The 19,803-nt window shown below is 44.8% G+C and overlaps 1 protein-coding gene across 4 annotated transcripts in view; it reads left to right on the top strand.

The window, feature by feature from the left end:
* The window catches only part of palld (palladin, cytoskeletal associated protein), a 485,446-nt gene that overhangs the window by 192,698 nt on the left and 272,945 nt on the right, over positions 1–19,803 (top strand). The window lies entirely within an intron of this gene.

The following is a 19,803-nucleotide window of genomic DNA, read 5'->3' as shown; positions in this document are numbered from 1 at the left end:
CACACTTCAATGAGATCCCATTGTCTGCACATCTTCTACTTGATATCTCCCTCCTCCATGCACATCTCCCACTGCCTCAAGAGAGCAGCCAACACGTTGAAGAACCCACTGTCTGTAAGGAGTTTGTGTGTTCTCCCCGTGTCTGCGTGGGTTTCCTCCGGCTGCTCCAGTTTCTTGCCATCCTTCAAAATGTACCAGGGGTGGTAGGTTAATAGGGGTATTCGGACCACTACAGGCTCGTGGGCCAGAAGGGCCTATTACGGAGCCATATTTAAAATTTAAATTGAACACATCCCACCCTGGGCACACTTACCTTAGGTAGGAGGTTCAAGGGCATAAAATCAATCAACAGATTCAGACAGTTTCTTCCCCCACAGCCACAGGGCTTCCAAATGAATGTCACACTTGTGACCTCACGTACCCCTGACTGATCTTACTCAGTAAATCTGCACCCTGCAAAGTGATTTACATGCTGAACAATGTATGAGTTGACTAGCTGGACTCCTCACAAAACAAACTTTCTCACCACTTTGCACGGTTGTGGGCATGTTAGAGTTGACTGGCTGTTGGCGAAAGTGACCCCTTCTGACAGCCCCTGGTGTCTGCAGCAGTAAGCATAACATTGATCTCTCCTCCTACTATATTCCTGCCATCCCTGAAAATGGTGTAAATCCCCGAAATTTACGAGGATGTTGCTGGGACTTGAAGGACTGGGTTGTGAGGAAAGGTTAAACGGGTTGGGACCAATGTTCCCTCTCATTTTTAGTAGTCAGTGTGCACTAAATCTTATGGTATGCAACTCTTTTTTCCCCTGTAACATGCACACTGCCTGTACAAATGCAAACTTGAAATTGCTTCAAGATAATTTTGGCACAGCCTGTCTCTCATGGCTAATAAAATTATATTGCCATGTTTTAATATCATTCGAAGATGATTGCATTATTTGAAGTTTAATTATTAATTAGTACATTATTTTAGGTAACTAACCTTTAATGCACACATTAAATTCCTTTGTGCACTGGCTGTAAAACGTGTGTGCGCTTACATGCGCACGGCTTAGAGGGACCAGCAATTGAAGGGGAAACACAATGCTGGAGAAACTCAGCAGGCCAAACAGTGTCCTTAATACACCAAAGGTAAAAATACATCATCGATCCTTGAGTCCTTCATCAAGGCATGGGCAAAATGTCGGCTGACGCCTGAATGAAAGGGGGCAGTGATAAGACTTTATTCCCTCAAGTGTCAGAGAATGAGGGGAGATTTCAAAGAGGTACAAGGACTGCCTAAAGAAATCTCTTGGTGCCTGCCACATTGACCACCGCCAGTGGGCTGATATCGCCTCAAACCGTGCATCTTGGCGCCTCACAGTTTGGCGGGCAGCAACCTCCTTTGAAGAAGACCGCAGAGCCCACCTCACTGACAAAAGGCAAAGGAGGAAAAACCCAACACCCAACCCAACCAATCAATTTTCCCCTGCAACCGCTGTAACCGTGTCTGCCTGTCCCGCATTGGACTTGTCAGCCACAAACGAGCCTGCAGCTGACGTGGACTTTTTACCCCCTCCATAAATCTTCGTCCGCGAAGCCAAGCCAAAGAAAATCTTTTTTCTTTTCACATTGGTGGTCAATGTGGCAGGCACCAAGAGATTTCTTTAGGCAGTCCTTGTACCTTTTCTTTGGTGCACCTCTGTCACGGTGGCCAGTGGAGAGCTCGCCATATAACACGATCTTGGGAAGGCGATGGTCCTCCATTCTGGAGACGTGACCCATCCAGCGCAGCTGGATCTTCAGCAGCGTGGACTCGATGCTGTCGACCTCTGCCATCTCGAGTACTTCGACGTTAGGGGTGTAAGCGCTCCAATGGATGTTGAGGATGGAGCGGAGACAACGCTGGTGGAAGCGTTCTAGGAGCCGTAGGTGGTGCCGGTAGAGGACCCATGATTCGGAGCCGAACAGGAGTGTGGGTATGACAACGGCTCTGTATACACTTATCTTTGTGAGGTTTTTCAGTTGGTTGTTTTTCCAGACTCTTTTGTGTAGTCTTCCAAAGGCGCTATTTGCCTTGGCGAGTCTGTTGTCTATCTCATTGTCGATCCTTGCATCTGATGAAATGGTGCAGCCGAGATAGGTAAACTGGTTGACCGTTTTGAGTTTTGTGTGCCCGATGGAGATGTGGGGGGGCTGGTAGTCATGGTGGGGAGCTGGCTGATGGAGGACCTCAGTTTTCTTCAGGCTGACTTCCAGGCCAAACATTTTGGCAGTTTCCGCAAAGCAGGACGTCAAGATAGAGTAAATGCAAACAGGCTTTTTACACTGAGGTTGGATGAGACAAGTGTGAGAGGACATGAATTGAAGAAGAGAGTGGAAATGTTTAAAGGGAAAATTTGGGGAGGGAACTGTCATTATAATGAATATGTATGAGATGTACCGGAAGTCACGTGGTATGAGAGAGAGATAAGAACACAAGCAGGAGAACAAAGGAAATGGGAGAATAAAGCCACTGGGAAGTTTACCTGATAAAACTAGTGTTTAATGTTTCATTAACTTCACATTTCGGGCCACAAATGTGACATTGGCGACGAGGATGAAAGAAACTTGAAGAAAATTAAAGACTAAACAAGATTACAGAGGTTTACAGACAACTTCAAGGTGATAAGAATTTTCTCTTTGTCTCAGTACTTTTGGGGCTGAAATATTTCCTCATGGCTGGGGCAGACGGTGACTTTCTAACACATAGTGGAATTGCTCATTTTGACCCGACTGGTGATGCAAGCACTGTAAGTGTGAAGTGGAAGGCATGGCTGGAAGAATTTGAATCCTACGCCGACAGTCGTGGCCTATTTCTACATACCGGTACAGTTGAACAAAAAGCGCAGAGAAGGGCGTTACTTCTTTTCACTGCTGGACCTGCAGTTCGGGAAACATTTAAGACACTTTTGAATACTGGAAGAAAGGATGAGTACCGGAAAGCGGTAGATGCATTAAATGCACACTATGTAGTGACACCAAATGCTACATTTCAACGCCATTTGTTTCGGAGAACGAGACAAGAAGATGGCCAGACAATTGCTCAGTACGTGACGAGACTACGCCAGCTTGCTGTTGGATGCAATTACATGCCAGCTGATTTGGACAACCAATTATTGGATCAAGTTGTACAGCACTGCAGATCAGATAAACTCAGAAGACGTCTACTGGAAAGAGGGAGTGAGTTGGAACTCACCGATGCCTTAACCATTGCTGCTGCATTAGAGGCTGTTGAAGGGCAATTTCATACCATGACCCTGAAAGACAACTCAAGCCAGCAAATTAAGAGGCTCTCACATCGCCATAATCAGCCAAGATATACGCCGATACATGACGTGGAGTGTTATCGATGTGGAAACCGAGATCACTTTGGAAAAGACCCATATTGCCCGGCCAAAGGCAAAGTTTGCAGAAAGTGTGGAGGTAAGGATCACTTTGCAAAGAAGTGCAAAAGCAAGTCCAATGCAGACCAGAAGAGGAAGAGTACAACTTCCAAAGGCAAAGCCTGGGGGAAAGGAAAGTATCCTGAAAAGAAAGATACCATTCGCCAGATCGACGGTGACGATGATGATACCCAGGAGGAACAGAGTTGTTACCAATTTACGTTGAATGATGTACATCATGAGAAGGTCCCAGTGATCATTGGTGGAGTGACAGTGCAGGTCATTGTAGACTCAGGCAGTGACAGTAATGTGATTGATCGACATTTATGGGAGAAGTTGAAAAGGAAAAAGATCATCTGTACCTCAAAGAAGTGTTCCAAGAAACTGTATCCATACACAGCAACCAAGCCATTGCAGACCATTGGATGTTTTACTGCAACTGTTGAAGCTGGAGATAAGTACACCGAAGCAGAGTTTATGGTCATAGAAGAGAGGGGAGAACCATTGCTGAGTAGAAGCACAGCGCAAGACCTGGCAATACTTCATATTGGAGCTTGTGTCAATTCAATTCAGTCATACGAGGATATGAAGCAAGAATTCCCCGCAGTCTTCCAAGGAGTAGGAAAGCTGAAAGGTCGACAATTGAAGCTAGCGGTAGATGAAACGGTCAAACCCAAGGCACAACCAATGCGCCGAACTCCGTTTAGACTTCGTGGGAAAGTCGAAGCCAAAATTAAAGAATTGATCGAACAAGACATTATTGAACCGGTGGAACATTCGACACAATGGGTCAGTCCCCTAGTGATTGTGCCCAAACCAAAGGGTGACATAAGACTATGTGTTGACATGAGAATGGCCAATGAAGCTATAATTAGAGAACCACACCCTATACCAACAGTGGAGGAAATACTTCAAGAACTAACTACCAGTAAGATATTCTCAAAAATTGATCTGAAGTGGGGCTATCATCAATTAGAGCTGGATCCAGGTTCCCGAGATGTGACAACATTTGTGACTCACTGTGGATTGTATCGTTACAAGAGACTATCATTTGGAATTAATGCAGCTTCGGAGATCTACCAGTATGAAATCCATCGAGTGATTCAAGGCATTCCTGGAGTTGCCAACATTTCTGACGACATCATAGTCCATGCACCACCGAAGGAAGAGCATGACAAACGGTTGAGGCGTGTACTATCTAGACTACAGGAGGCAGGCCTTACCGTGAATGGAAACAAGTGCCAGTTCGGTGTGTCAGAAATGGACTTCATGGGACACAGACTTACACGGAAAGGACTAAACCCTGCAGAGGCCAAGGTGAAAGCTATTGAAGAGGCACGTGCACCTCAGAACGCAACAGAGGTGAGGAGTTTCCTGGGATTGGTCAATTTTTGTGCAAAGTTCATTCCTAATTTCGCTATAGTGGCAGAACCACTAAGGAAACTAACCAGGAAAGGAATACCATTTCATTTTGGATCTGAGCAGAAGAAAGCGTTCACAGCGCTGAAGCAAAGCCTGACAGATGCAAAAACTCTTGGATATTACAATCCGGCGGCATTAACCAAAGTCATAGCGGATGCCAGCCCAGTTGGTTTAGGATCCGTGTTGGTCCAGATGCATGATGGAGGACCGAGAATCATTGCCTATGCCAGCAGATCGTTATCAGATGTGGAAAGAAGATACTCTCAGACAGAGAAAGAAGCACTCGGACTTGTATGGGCCTGTGAGAGGTTCCATGCATATTTATACGGCATTGAATTTGAACTCATCACAGATCATAAGCCATTAGAGATGATCTATGCACCTAGATCCAAACCATGTGCCAGAATAGAGAGATGGGTACTCAGACTACAACCCTACAAATATAAAGTAATCCACATTGCAGGGAAAACAAACATTGCTGATCCGCTGTCCAGATTGGTGAAGGATGGTGGTCCACAATCCAAGTCAGAATTGGGAACAGAAACAGAGAGCTTTGTACGCTTCGTAGCTATTCAGGCGACACCGAAAGCTGTGACTACGAAGGAAGTCGAGAGAGAATCCGAACGTGATCCAGAACTCATGGAAGTAAGAGAATGCATACAGAGTGGACAATGGGACAAGTGTACTCACAAGGCTTACATTCCCATCAGAGACGAACTTTGTTGCATCGGACAGTGTGTATTAAGAGGTTGCAGATTGGTGATACCACAAAGATTGAGACCGAAGATCGTATCCTTAGCGCATGAAGGACACCTAGGCATTGTTGGTACCAAGCAAAACCTCAGGACCAAGGTATGGTGGCCAGGTTGTGATAAAGACGCAGAGAGATTTGTTAAAACTTGTCACGGATGTCAAATCATAAGTAGGAGTAATCCGCCAGAACCAATCCGGAGTACGCAACTCCCGACAGGACCATGGATCGACGTAGCTGTTGATTTTCTTGGACCTTTACCGACGGGTGAATCAATTATGGTAGTGATAGATTACTACAGCAGATACTATGAGTACGTGGTGTTGAAGTCCACAACCACTGAAAAAACAATACAAGCGTTAGCAGAGATATTCGCAAGATATGGATTACCTGTTACATTATACTCTGACAATGGTCCACAATTCATTTCAGAGACATTTACGGAATACATGAGGACCACAGGTATCCACCATCATAAAGTAACTCCGAAATGGCCGCAAGCCAATGGAGAAGTAGAGAGACAAAATCAGTCCATTGAAAAACGATTGAGGATTGCACACGCAGAAGGACAAAATTGGCGAGAAGCATTGCTATCTTATGTGGCTGTCTATTGAGCAACACCTCATGCAACCACTGGAAAAAGTCCTGCAGTAGCATTTTTTGGGAGAAAAATCCGCACAAAAATGCCAGAAATAAAGGAAATCCGAGACGACCAGGAGATGAGGGACCACGATGCTGAAAAGAAAGGTGCAGCAAAGCTGTACACAGATTCGAAACGTGGAGCCAGGTATTCAGACATCATGCCAGGAGATAATGTTCTAGTGAGGCATGAAACTGGTGGTAAGCTAGACACACCTTATTACCATCAACCCTATACTGTCGTATCCAGAAGTGGCAGTATGGTGACAGTCAAGTCTCCGACTGGAGTCCTGTATAAGAGAAATGTATCAGGTGTCCAGAGATACATCGAGCGAAGAGGTTGAAAGGCCAATACAAGATGCTGAAACTGAGAGACCTGATGATGTTCCAGAGGCAGTTACCAGCACTCCTGATGAAGTGACTAGAGCACCAGAAACACCCGAAGCCGTGGCGAGCAGTATTTCCGACGCTGAGAGTGAACAACTGAGAAGCGACGACAATATCGCAGGCAGGCCGAAACGAAACCGGAAAGCGCCCAAACGATACGAAGACTTTGTACCATAGTTTTAATAAGAACTTTGGGACAGTATTTTAATCTTATATCATAAAGTGCATGTATGAGTGCTGTAGGAAGTAAATTTTATGTAGTTGAGTTATAGTGTTACCATTAGTTACGATGTTTGTAGGTTTCCGAGAGATATTGTTAAGTGAAGGTAAAGTTTATTTCTGATTAAAGGAGGGATGTCATGATAATGAATATGTATGAGATGTACTGGAAGTCACGTGGTATGAGAGAGAGATAAGAACACAAGCAGGAGAACAAAGGAAATGGGAGAATAAAGCCACTGGGAAGTTTACCTGATAAAACTAGTGTTTAAAGTTTCATTAACTTCACATTTCGGGCCACAAGTGTGACAGGAACCTTTTCACGCAGAGAGTGGTGGGCATGGGGAGTGAGCTGCCAGCTGAAGTGGCGAATGCAGGCTCCATTTTGACATTTAAGAAAACTTTTGCAGGTACATGGATAGGAGGGGTTTACAGCGATGTGGACTGGGTGCAGGTCAATGGGATGAGGCAGAACAAAGGTTTCTTTTAAATCCTCTCACTTTAAACCTCTGCCCTCAGGAATTAGTACCCCCCCCCCCCACCCTGGCAAATTCTGGATGGAGAGTGTGACCATTCACCTTATCTCTGGCCCTCATAATTCTACAAATCTCTGTAAGGTTATTCCTCAGCCTCCATGTTTCTGGAGGACAGAGGAGTCTTGGTTGTTTAAATTTTGACATACAGAACAGTAATGGGTCCTTTAGTGTGTGCCACCCAAATACACCAGTTAACCTACAATCCCGCAGGGTGGGAGGAAACTGGAGAACCCTCAATCCATGTCCTTTCTGCTCTGGTCTCGTCCAACCAGAGGTAGTAGTGGAAGCCAATAACTAGTGTTTAAAAAGCTTCAGGATGGACACACAGTGAACAGAGGGGTAAGGATCAAGTACAAGCAACAATTTTCGTTTCAGCTGGAACATAGAACATTCCAGGGCTTTGGCCCACAGTGTTGTGCTGAGCTACATACAGCTAATCCACAACAATCTAATCTTCCCTACCTCCCAGGGCAACACCAGCAAATACTAGAGGAAATCTTTTCTCAAATTTTAAATTTTGACACAGAACTGTAACAGGCCAATTCGGCCTTCTGAGTCCGTGCTGCCCAATTTACATCCAATTAACTGACACCCCGATACTTTTTTGAAGGGTGGGAGGAAACCGGAGCCCCCCCAAAGTAAACCCACATAGACATGGGGAGTACGTGCAAATTCCTTACAGACAGCGCGTGATTCGAACCCTAGTCCCGATCGCTGGTGCTGTAAAGGCTTTGAGCTATCCGCTATGCCAACCGTGCTGCCCTGAAGTGTTTAAAGTGAGTGGAGGAAAGTTTAAGGGAGACTTCAGAGGTAGAGAGTGGAATGCATTGCCGGGTGTGGTAGTGGAAGCTGATTGATCCACACTATCAATGACTCCAAAGATTGAGTGAGGAATGATAGGGCTTTAATACATGTTAGATTTCAGCTGGCCCGAATCCATGTGCCCGAATGAATGGAAGGGGGCAGGGAAGTCAACCTTTACGGCCAGATCACAGGGGGAGGGGTTACAGGAGATCAGTGGGTGGGCCAGCCACTTATACACAGGACAGCACAGAACAGTATATACAGAACATCACACTGGTACAACAGGGACATTCAAAAGGATTCTTCATGTTATGAGCCCAAAGGACCCCAAAACCCAGCAGCAATAGACATTCACCAAGGCAAGTGGCTTTCAAAACAAAAGTTATTATTTTTAATCAACTTTAAACATGAAAATAGAATCAAAATTTTAACTTATCTCTATACTTATGCTAACCCAAATTAACCCCCTTCTAATTCTAAGTGCACGTGTATGTAATGTGCATGTAAATTTAAGAAAGTTCTTTGATTCACAGTTCAATCTCACTTCTCCTTCTTCCAAGTTCTCTGGATGCAGGAAATTCTTATACTGTGCACAGAATTTAACAAGTATAAAGTTCGCCAGGCTTTGGGGCTTGAAAGGTAAATATTTACCACTCAGGAAGGTTCTTGTAGGGTTTGCAGAGAGATTTGTTGTTCCAGGATTTCCACAACTGAGGTACCACCATTAGTCACCTCAAGGTCTCGCTGATGAAACTTGCCCTATCAGGGTTTTTCAGATGGTAACCTCTTTCTTTCAGGTTACGGCAGAGCTCCTTCTGTTCCTCTTATTCCAAGAGAAACATCAGGCAGATAGCACTTTGGAACTTTTCATCAGTTCATCCTGGATTACACTGTTCAGTGTCCCACACATAATGACTGAGAGAGCTTCTTACTTTTCTCTCTCTCTCTCTCTCCAACTCTCTTCAACTGGCTTCCAGAAAGCCCATGTGACTCATTTTCAAAACCCCCACCTTCTTCAGCAAACAACAGGAGTTCTCTTCTGCTCAAGCTGATAAACAAAACCCAGGAGTGACCTTCCTGTAAGCACCCTGCAGAAAGATACTTGTAACTATCCTGGCACCTGTTCATAACAATGGTCTTTCATTTCATGACGTCAGTTCAATTAACACCTACTTGCGAAATGTGTTTACATTCTCCAGAGATCTTTAGTATTTCTTCAGTCCTTCAAATAAGATCTGTTTTAAAATGTGTGTATGTTTGAAACCTACTCTAAATCTTATCAAATTCCCCAAAATATTATAATCATTACATTAGACAGTGATAATAAACTTGAGTTTGCATATTGCTCTAGATCAGTGGTTTCCACTCACATCCCCCTTTAAGAAATCCCTCTTCCATCGGTGCTCTGTGATTAGTAAGGGATTGATTAAGGTGGGATGTGAATGGGAAGGGTTAAAAATCACTGCTCTAGACCCAATTGTTATTGAAATATTTTGCTTGAGAAAAATTATCTTGGCCCATTTCCTTTGGAGTTCTGAAACAATGCACATAATGAGTCAATTAGGGACGATTAAAACAATAGTTTTCAAACTTTTTCTTTCCACCCACATCCCACCTTAAGCAATACCTTACTAATTATAGAGCACCGATGGCAGAGGGAATACTGTAAGTGGTATGTGAGTGGAAAGAAAATGGTTGAGAACCACTGCTCTAGATACTCCGGTGTCATTCTACATCCCAAAGATGGTTAGATAGATCAATTGGCCACTGCAAATTGCCTCTAGTGTCCAGGGGAGTGGTAGAATCTGGGGGCACTCATTGAGAATGTGGCGAGAGGAAAACGGGATTAATGTAGAAATTAATGCCGACAGGCGGTTGATGCACAGCACGGACTCAGAGGGGCAAAAGGCCTATCACCATGCCGCGTCCCTCCAGATCTTTGCATCCCTGCTTCCCTTGCGGAGGACGTAGGGAAATGCTCCTGGTCTCCTGCTGACACATAGAGCATCACATGTTACAACGGTCACATTCCCATTTTATTTTCTCAGCACATAAATAAATCCCTGTCTGAGCCTGTGAGTCGACAGGTGGTTTAGGGTGGCCTGTCTCAACCCTTATTGTTTTGGGCCTGGCCCACTTGGGACTCTGCTCAAAGTGTATGGGGCCCCCTTCCCTGTGAAGCAGTCAAGTTGAGTTGGTTTCTTCCCTTCTTCTTTCCTACCGACGACATAAAAAATATTGTATGATTTCAGCCCGTGGTCCCCTCTTAAGTGTGCTGTGGCCCCCAGGGGGGAATGTAAGGCCTCCGTTGGGACTGGTTGGTTCAGCGGACGGTGCTAGTTTATAACGAGAGGGGAACAATTGGTAGCACCGGGAAGAAGAATTTCACTGCCTTGTCTGCAGTCCCCAGAATAAATTAAGAGCATGTTTTACAAGTGACCTTTGGCAGTGTAATGTAAATCACAGCAGTGACCTTTGCTTGATCTCTCTGCAACTGAGCTCTCCGGTTCTGTGTTTGAGCATTCAAAGAGAAAAATTCTGAAAGGAGCTCCACTTATGTGGTGCCGGCTTAACACAGGTGGATTGATTTCCTTGGAGCAAGCTGTTTTGATAGTTCCTTGACAGGACATTGAGAACTGCACGATTACCTCAATTGGTAATGTTCCTTCCTCCGTGACTGAAAGCCAAAGATTCTAGTCCTGACCGTATGCACATGAATCCAAAATCCTGTCCAATGCCCAGTTGCATTACAATGGTGATTAGACTGTTTGGTAATGGGGTTGAAGGTGGAGGGGTGGGTGGTGATAAAATAGACTGAGAGACTTGCCAGGGATGAATCATAGAACCCTAGAAGACTACAGCGCAGACACAAGCCATTAGGACTTTATTCCCTGGAGTGTCAGAGACTGAAGGGAGATTTCAAAGTGGAATACAACATTATGAGAGGTAATGATAGAGAAAATTCAAGCAGGCTTTCTCAATCTTGTCTCATTCCTGGCACCCTCCACTCTCTGCGTGTAAAAAGAAACTTGTCCTCTTATCTCCTTTAAACTATGCCCCATTCTCCGCCTTCCCTTAACTGTCTGTCCTCTTGTCTGTGACATTTCTACACCAGGGGAAGAGATTCTGGCTGCCTTCCCTGTCGCAATGTTGCGACTCCCCTCAGCGTCCGACACTCCTTTCCCTTGAGTTCTTGCGTCAGTCTGGGAGATAAAATTGCAGGAATAAAAAAGGGAGAGCTCCATGGACATTTCCTCCAGTTTTCCATATGGAATGGGACTGTGATGCCTTTGCCAAGGATTGGCTTTCCAATTTATTTTGGCAAGAGCTTCAGGAGATCGAGACAACAATGGAACTGTCAACACATCGGAGAGCGGACCAATAAATGGCAGGAGGCATGGACAAAGAATTTACCTACCTTCCCATGCCTCACGGGGTTATGCTTGCATGGAGAATAGAAGAATTTCCCTTTGCATCAGTCATAGCTCCTGCCTGTTTGCACTCAGATTTGCCCTAAGTGTGGCGTAGCCTGTGTCCGCCTGGTCCTGCACGTGGTGTGTGCACCTTTGAAGTCTGAGATGGGGCCGCAGGTCCCACACAGAGTCTGTGGCCCCCTCACTGCACTTCATCAAGGATGTAGAGGTCCTGGAGGAGGAAGTGATCAAATAATTCCATCTGAAATAAAACACGAATGCGAAGATTTTGAGCACCTGCCTACATTTTGCTCATACCTCAATGAAGGGCTCAAGCCTAAAGCGCTGGTTATGTATCTTTATCTTTGCTATTTAGGGTAGTATGGTTAGCATAGCAGTTAGTGCAATGCTGTTACAGCGCCAGCGATATGGACCTGCGGTCAAATCCCATGCTGTCTGTAAGGAGTTTGTACATTCTCCCTGCGTCTGTGTGGGTTTTCACTGGAGTCTCCTGTTTCCTCCCATTGTTCGAAACGTACAGGGGTGTAGGTTAATGGGATGTAAATTGGGTGACATGGACTCGGGGGGCCGAAATGGCCTGTTACAGTGCTGCATGCTTAAATTTTAAATTTGGTCACATCTTGATGAAGGGCTGAACCCTGAAACATTCGTTTTATATCTATATCTGACCTGCTGAGTTTCTCCAGCATTTACTTCAATCATGGCGTCTGCAGAATTTCGTGTTTTACCCCCTTAAATTTCTCCCCAACACCTGAAATGAATGTCCTCTGGTACGTGACGTTTTACCTTGGGAAAAAGGTTCTGACTGTCTCTCATATTATTCTCTCATAATTTTATAAACTTCTATCAGTGGGTCGGCAGATGGGGGTCAGGGAAATATTTACTTAAAGGAGGAAGTGGTGTCACAGAGATGAAAACCTGACGTGTAAACCGCGTTTCACTCTCACGGATACTTTTTCATCTGCTGTGTCATTCCAGCATTTTCTACTCCGACTTAAGGCTTAGAATTAATCACTGATGTAGTTGGACCTCAGATTAGTGGGAAGGATAGAGGGGGAGGGGAATTCAGGTAGAGAACGGCAGAAGCCGTTCAAGCCAAGATCTGTGAGGCCACCTAAACCGATGTCAAGTTGAATTGATTTGTTTTATTGTTATTAATACCAAAATACAGTAAAACCCCTGGCATCCAGCACCTATAGGGATTGATAGATACGGGATAAGTGTATTCTTTCAGTTGCTTGACAGTTACTCTTACAATGCCTCACCTGCATTAAAAAGAGAAAAGTACTACACTGTACTCACACTGAACAAACTTCACTTGCATGAATATATATCAACCTTAATGCATTTTACTTTATTTTCAGTCACCTTCGATGAAAACATTTAACCATCGTTACACCTGCAGGTTCCTCCCCCTCCATGGAATTGCCCAAGAGATAAACAATAATATTATAGATAATTAACCCCCCCCCCCCCAAGTTTCAGATAAAGCCTCTGACTGGGGTAACTCTCACTAAGCAGGGATTAGGAGACACTTGAAGAGAGTCACCCCAATGCCGAATGGCATCATCCAGCTCTTCCTCCTGGGCGACGGCGTTACAGTTTCACAGAACTTTATTCAAACAGTTGCTAGGAGCAAAACCCGACCAAGGCCCTCTGCTGGCTGGATATTTGCTCCCATCTTCACCAAAGGGTCTATGTGTTACTTCAGAGAACATTTACTTTCCAATTTTAAACAGTATTTATTTTCTAACCTTTTATTTGATTCTTTTTTTTATTTTCCTTGATTATTTTTGCTGATTGCTTGAGGCTGCCGGTTATTTGAATTCTGGATACCAAGGGTTTTACTGTCCAATAAAAGCATTTTTGCATGCTCTTGGGCATGTCAATTTATACAACAGGTAGTGCAATAATAAGAATTAAACAAATAACTCAAAAGTAATAGTGTTGCACTGAGTTCGATGGTGCAGGGACAGAGAAAAACACAAAAATGTTTAGAGTTAAAAATAGTGCAACTTTTACCAGCAATGGGTCCATTTAAGAGTCTGATAACAGCAAGAAAGAAATCGCCCTTGATTTTTTTTTAATTTAGACATTCAGCATGGTAACTGGCCCTTCCAGTGCACAAGCCCACATCACCCAAATACTTCCAGGTAACTAATTAATCTACTCACCCCATATGTCTTTAAAATGCGGGAGGAAACCAGAGTGCCCGGAGAAAACCCACACAGACACAGGGAGAACATCCAAACCCCTTGCAGACATCAACAGATTCAAACCCGGGTCGCTGGCGCTGTAATAGTATTGGGCTATCCGCTATGCTCTCCGAGCCACCCTAATTTGGGTGTTCGTGTTTGCAAACTCATTTATTTTCTACACGATGAAAGGTGAAGGGAGTCTGAAGGGGGTGGGATGGGTCCTTTAAGTAAGTTAGGAACTTTCCCAAGACAGTGTGGGGTGGAGACCAGCCATTCTCAATTTTTTATTAGCTATAGCTCCTGTCGGCCTCAACTCAAAGTTCATGGGACCCCTTCTCTCTCCTACCGACTACAGAAAAAAAACATAAAATATATTCATGTCATGTGAGGCAATAGAAAACAATGCTTTTACGTAAATGTGCAATGGTCCCCAGGGTGGGGGGGTGTGGTGGTGGAGGGGGAGGGGGGGGGCGGGTAGATTGTTTGGCACCTATTGAGAATGGCTGGTGTAGAAACACCCCTTTGCAGTTTCTTGGACATTTTTAAGAGGTTTTCTCAGCGCTTAGCAGGTTTCTAGATCCACACATGAAACACGCAGGGATTGGAGGACTCTGGGTCACATGCAGGCAACAGACCTCTAATTTGATTTGGGATGACGGGGAGAATAATCTTGAACCTCTCTCTCAGGACTTTGGAAGTTGTTGTGGGAATGGGATTGTAATGACTGCAGACCCAAAGGTCAACATTCCTAATGAGTCAATCAATCCACACCAGTCCCTGGCGAGACCACCTGTTGCAATTTACTGATCTTTACGTGATGTCTCAGTTTCTATTTTCTCGCTGTCATTGAATCTGAAACCCTGAGTACCTGGAGGCTAAAGATAGAGATTTAATCACAGAGCCAGGTGTCATGGCGTAGACAGTAACATTTTCGAAGCTGCTCTGATGCTCTTTAAACTGCGGATCAGCAAACCCTTTTGAAAATGCATTCCTCGCCTCTCAGGTTTTGCTTGTGTCTGCTGTTACGAGTCCAGAGGACCCCAAAACCCAGGAGCCATAGATCTGCACCACGACAAAGGGTTACTTAAACAAAAGTTTCTTTTAATTATCTTTGAACATGAAAATAGAATCAAACTTTAACTTATCTCTATTGACTCACTTACCCTACTTAACCCCCTTCTAATGCTAAGCACACGTGTGTGTAATGTGTGTGTAAATTCAGCAAAGTTCTTTGGTTCACAATCCAATCTCACTGGTTGCAGGCGATTTTTGTACTGTGCACATAAGTTTACATTAACAAAGTTCACCAAGCTTTGGTGGTTAACAGGTACCACTCAGAAGGATTCTTGTTGGTTCTCAGAGAGAGAGTTTTTCCTGTTTCAGGTCATCACAGAGTTCCTTTCTGTTTCTCCTTTTCCAAGGGAAACACCAGCCAGTCCTCTCCTTTGACCAGGCCGTCTTCCAAAATTTGCCAGCTTGTCCCTTTGGAACGGATGTCTGTGTCTCTCCTCCTCTCTCTCTCTCTCTCACCCCCTCCAACTCTGAGAGTAAAGCCTGCTTTTTTCTGCTCTCTGCCTGCAAAGATCACATGACCTTCCAGACAGTAAATTCTGTTTTCCAGACAAAGCTGCTACTGCCTGTTGTTACATTTGTTGCCTTTTACAAATAACAGTCCATCATGGGTCTCTGAGCTCTCTTCCAAAATCTCCTGTGTTTTAAAAGTGTTTGTGTGTGACCTGCTCTAACAAACTTTTCCCAATTTATCTCCCAAAAACCTCTATATACTCCATCAACTTTTGTTGTGTTGTGTGTTTAAAAAAAAAATTGATGGGTAAATTTTGAACATGAAAATGACCAAGGAACTCTCCCCATGGAAAATCTTCACTTCTGAGTAATACTCCAAGTCAAGGCAGAGAAAGGTTCCGATCGGCTAGAGTTGCTTGTCGGACCCAAAGCCCAGCATCTTTCTCAGGAGCTGGTCTGGCACAATGTGAGCTGTCCCCCACTATGCCGTTCCCAGATGGGTCAAAGCAGTTCTTGTATGAGCTCCTGCATATTTTCCATTTCCTTGACCTCGTCTGTCATCCCAACATGCTGTGGTGATCTATTTAACTATCCAGCATTGAGGGAGACCCCTAGTGGACGTCTCGGTACACAAGAGACCTCCCCTTTACACTGGGGACCTGGGGTCGAGACTGTTGCACAGAGCAGTGGCGTGCAACCACTTCCTGAGTCGGTTCACCGACACCTTGGCTGCCTGTCATCTCTGCGGCCAGGATAAGATGGTGTACCACGTGTGCGTGGAGAACAAGAGGTTGCAGCCCGTTTTCACCTAACTGAAGGGGCTGCTCCTCGAGTTCCGTCTGCACTTCAGCCCCTGATCTACAGTCACCCGGTGAGGAAGGGAGGGGCTTGGGTGCTCGGAGGATCTCCTTGTAGGGTTGCTGCTGGGCTTGGCTATTCGCAGATCAAGGTGGTGGGCAGCCGATGGTTCTGACCAAGCCGGCTTCCTGCCCCTCTTTCGGGGTTAAGGCCAGGCCACTGCATTAGAGAGGGAGCATACGGTATCAGAGGGGAAAGTGGCCGAGTTCGTGGAACAGCAGGCCCCCCCCCCCCCCCCAGGTGATCGAGTGCTTCATGAATAGTATCAACAGGAGTTTCATTTGAAAATGTAGATCGTATACAGTTTAACTTTGTATGTAACCGGTTTGCATTGATTTGTATTGATTACCGCTTATTGCAAAATTTCCAAAATTTCAAATCTTTTTCAAACTTATTGTGAAACTCCCCCCTTATACGCAGTTTCAGTTACATGAAGTCAACTGCAGCCTGAAAATATTAAATGGAAAATTCCAGAAATAAACAATTCCTAGGTTTTAAATTGCACGCCGTTCTGAAGTAGCACGGTGAAATCCAGCACCATCCTGCCCAGGACGTATCCAACGATTCTACGCTGTATACGCTACCCACCCGTTAGTCACTTAGTAGCCATCTCAGTTAGCAAAATGACTGTTGCATATTGCAGGGCTTGTGTTCAAGTAACCTTTCTTTTAAATTTGTTATAATTGTTCTATTTTATTATTGGTTATTGTTTTTAATCTCATATTGTGCCTAATTTACAAATTAAACTTTATTGTAGGTTTGTATGTATAGGAAAAAAACATAGTGTTTCGAGCAGTGGTTTTCAGCCTTTTTCTTTCCACTCACCTACTACTTTAAGTAATCCCTATGCCATCGGTGTTCTGTGATTAGTAAGGGATTGCTTAAAGTGGGATGTGGGTAAGAAGAAAAAGTTTGAAAACTTCTGTTTTAATCGTCCCTAATTGACTTGTTATGTGCACATTTCATAACTCCAAAGGAAATGGGCCCATGACAATTTTTCTCAAGCAAAATATTTCAGTAACAATCGGGTTTAGAGCAGGGATTCTCAAGTTTCCTTTCCCACTCACAGACCACCTTAAGCAATCCCTGACTAATCACAGAGAACTGATGGCATAGGGATTACTTAAAGTGGTGTGTGAGTGGAAAGATAAAGGTTGAGAGCCACTGAGGGTTCAGTGCTATATGGAGTTTCAGGCATCCGCCGGGGGGTCTTGGAACATATCCCCCGCGGATTAGGGGGGAACTACTGTGCTTAGATGAATTAGTTTGTGTAGTTTGTAGTGTTGTTGTACTTTGAATAAACTTTTGTAAACAAAAGGTTACATTCATATATCACTAGTCCCAAATCCAAGGATATCTAGGAATGTTTTAAAGTATTGCTGAAGTGTTGCCACTGTTGTCACACAGGAAACCTGAAACCTATTTTAGAACAGAGAACATAACCATTTACTTTTATTGCATCCACACGATGATCTAAGAGACTTTTGAATGCCCCTATTGCCTCCAACATCACCCCCAGCACTCCACTCAAGTCTGCACAAAAAAATTACCTCTGCCATCTCCCCTCAACTTTGCTCCCCTTGCCTTAAACAAATGTGTTCTAATATTTGCCACTGTTGCCCCAGGAAAGAGGTGCTGGCTGAGCACCCTATCAAAGCCTTTCATAATCTTAGATACCTCCTTGAGGTCCCCTCTCATCCTTCATTGCTCTAAATTTAAAAAGCGGCAATCTAGGCAACATCCTGGTAAATCTCCAGGGTCTTTCCCCATCTTTCCCGTAATGAGGTGACCAGAAGAGAACACAGTGTGCTCTAACCAGAACTTGATACAATTAGCAACCAATTATTTTAATGTGCCAACTAATATGGGTGATTTCTCGAGTCTCTGTTTAACCCTTCCTCCGAGTCTTTCTTTCCTTATTCCTTAGTCTTCTTTCCTCTAGTTCCTCCCTGCCTTCCCTTCCCACTCCCTACCTTCAACCCTTTCCCCATCATCTCGTCTTTTTCCTTTTCTTCCCTCCCACCTATATCCATCTATGACCACTTACCTGTAGCCCGCGCTCCTCCCACTGCCACTGTTTCCCTCCCCCACCTCCCCATCTCTGCTCACCATTTTAGTCAGGCACCTGGCCGCTCTTTGGTCATACTTTGATGAAGGACCCAGTCCCGAAAAGTTGGTCACCCTTTACCTTCTATAGATGCTGCGTGACCTGCTGAGTTTCTCCAACATTTTTGTGTATTGCACCACAATCCCAGAGTCCACAAATGTTCTGCTTTAATACCATTTGTGCATTAGTCATTAGGGCCAGGTTAGGGTATTGCGGGGCTGTAGCGTTAATTTTAAAGGGGCCCTAAATTGTGCCGGCTGGCGTATACGCAATGAGGAAGGAATGTGAAAGTGACGCGCCCCCCCCCCCACCCCAAGACCTTGCATATCTGTTTCGGTAAGTTTGAAATTGTCTTAGTTATTCTTAACAAAATGATTCTAAATATCTCAGATCACTGTATATTCAGTGATTACCAAAGGCGTATCTAGGGAAGTATCTAGGGAAGTACTCGAGATTGCAGAGGTCGACAGCATCGAGTCCACGCTGCTGAAGATCCAGCTGCGCTGGATGGGTCACGTCTCCAGAATGGAGGACCATCGCCTTCCCAAGATCGTATTATATGGCGAGCTCTCCACTGGCCACCGTGACAGAGGTGCACCAAAGAAAAGGTACAAGGACTGCCTAAAGAAATCTCTTGGTGCCTGCCACATTGACCACCGCCAGTGGGCTGATAACGCCTCAAACCGTGCATCTTGGCGCCTCACAGTTTGGCGGGCAGCAACCTCCTTTGAAGAAGACCGCAGAGCCCACCTCACTGACAAAAGGCAAAGGAGGAAAAACCCAACACCCAACCCCAACCAACCAATTTTCCCTTGCAACCGCTGCAATCGTGTCTGCCTGTCCCGCATCGGACTTGTCAGCCACAAACGAGCCTGCAGCTGACGTGGACTTTTTACCCCCTCCATAAATCTTCGTCCGCGAAGCCAAGCCAAAGAAAGATCTAGGGAACGTGGTGCCTATGGGAAGCTCCAAAATTGAACCCCCCTCCCCTGTTAAAACTTACTTGCACATTTTGCACTTACACTGAAATTGCACCCCCCCCCCCTCTCCTGTTAAAATTTACACATTTTGTAAAACAAAACTTACTTACAGCGATGGCAACCGTTGATGGCGGCTCAATGCGGGATCAATGGCCATCTTCGTTACCCATAATCCCCCACGCAGCTGGAACCGCTCTGCATTTCCCACTGCTACCTGCAGCATGCAGCCCTTCCCCCCCCCCCCAACATGTAAACGAATGAAACCAGCCAGCTGAGCGAGGGGCTGAGGTGAGGATTATTTTCTTGTCCGCTAAGATGCGTATCCCTTTACAGTTTTGTTTTCATCTTTGTCAGCAGCTATGAGATACCAATCAAAGGTGATAATTGGCTAAAAATGACTAACTAAAGGTTAGGGGATTTTAGCCAATTATCACCTTTAATCGGGGTTATTAACACAGCACAAAGATGAAACCAAAAGTCGCTCATAATTCATTGCTCATAAACGTGAGGGGCCTTGAAAATCCGGGGTCTGTAG

Source organism: Narcine bancroftii, chromosome 1, assembly GCF_036971445.1.
Source record: "Narcine bancroftii isolate sNarBan1 chromosome 1, sNarBan1.hap1, whole genome shotgun sequence".
NCBI lineage: Eukaryota > Metazoa > Chordata > Chondrichthyes > Torpediniformes > Narcinidae > Narcine > Narcine bancroftii.
Note: the sequence above shows the minus strand (reverse complement) of the source record. Positions and strands in the feature narration are given on the sequence as shown.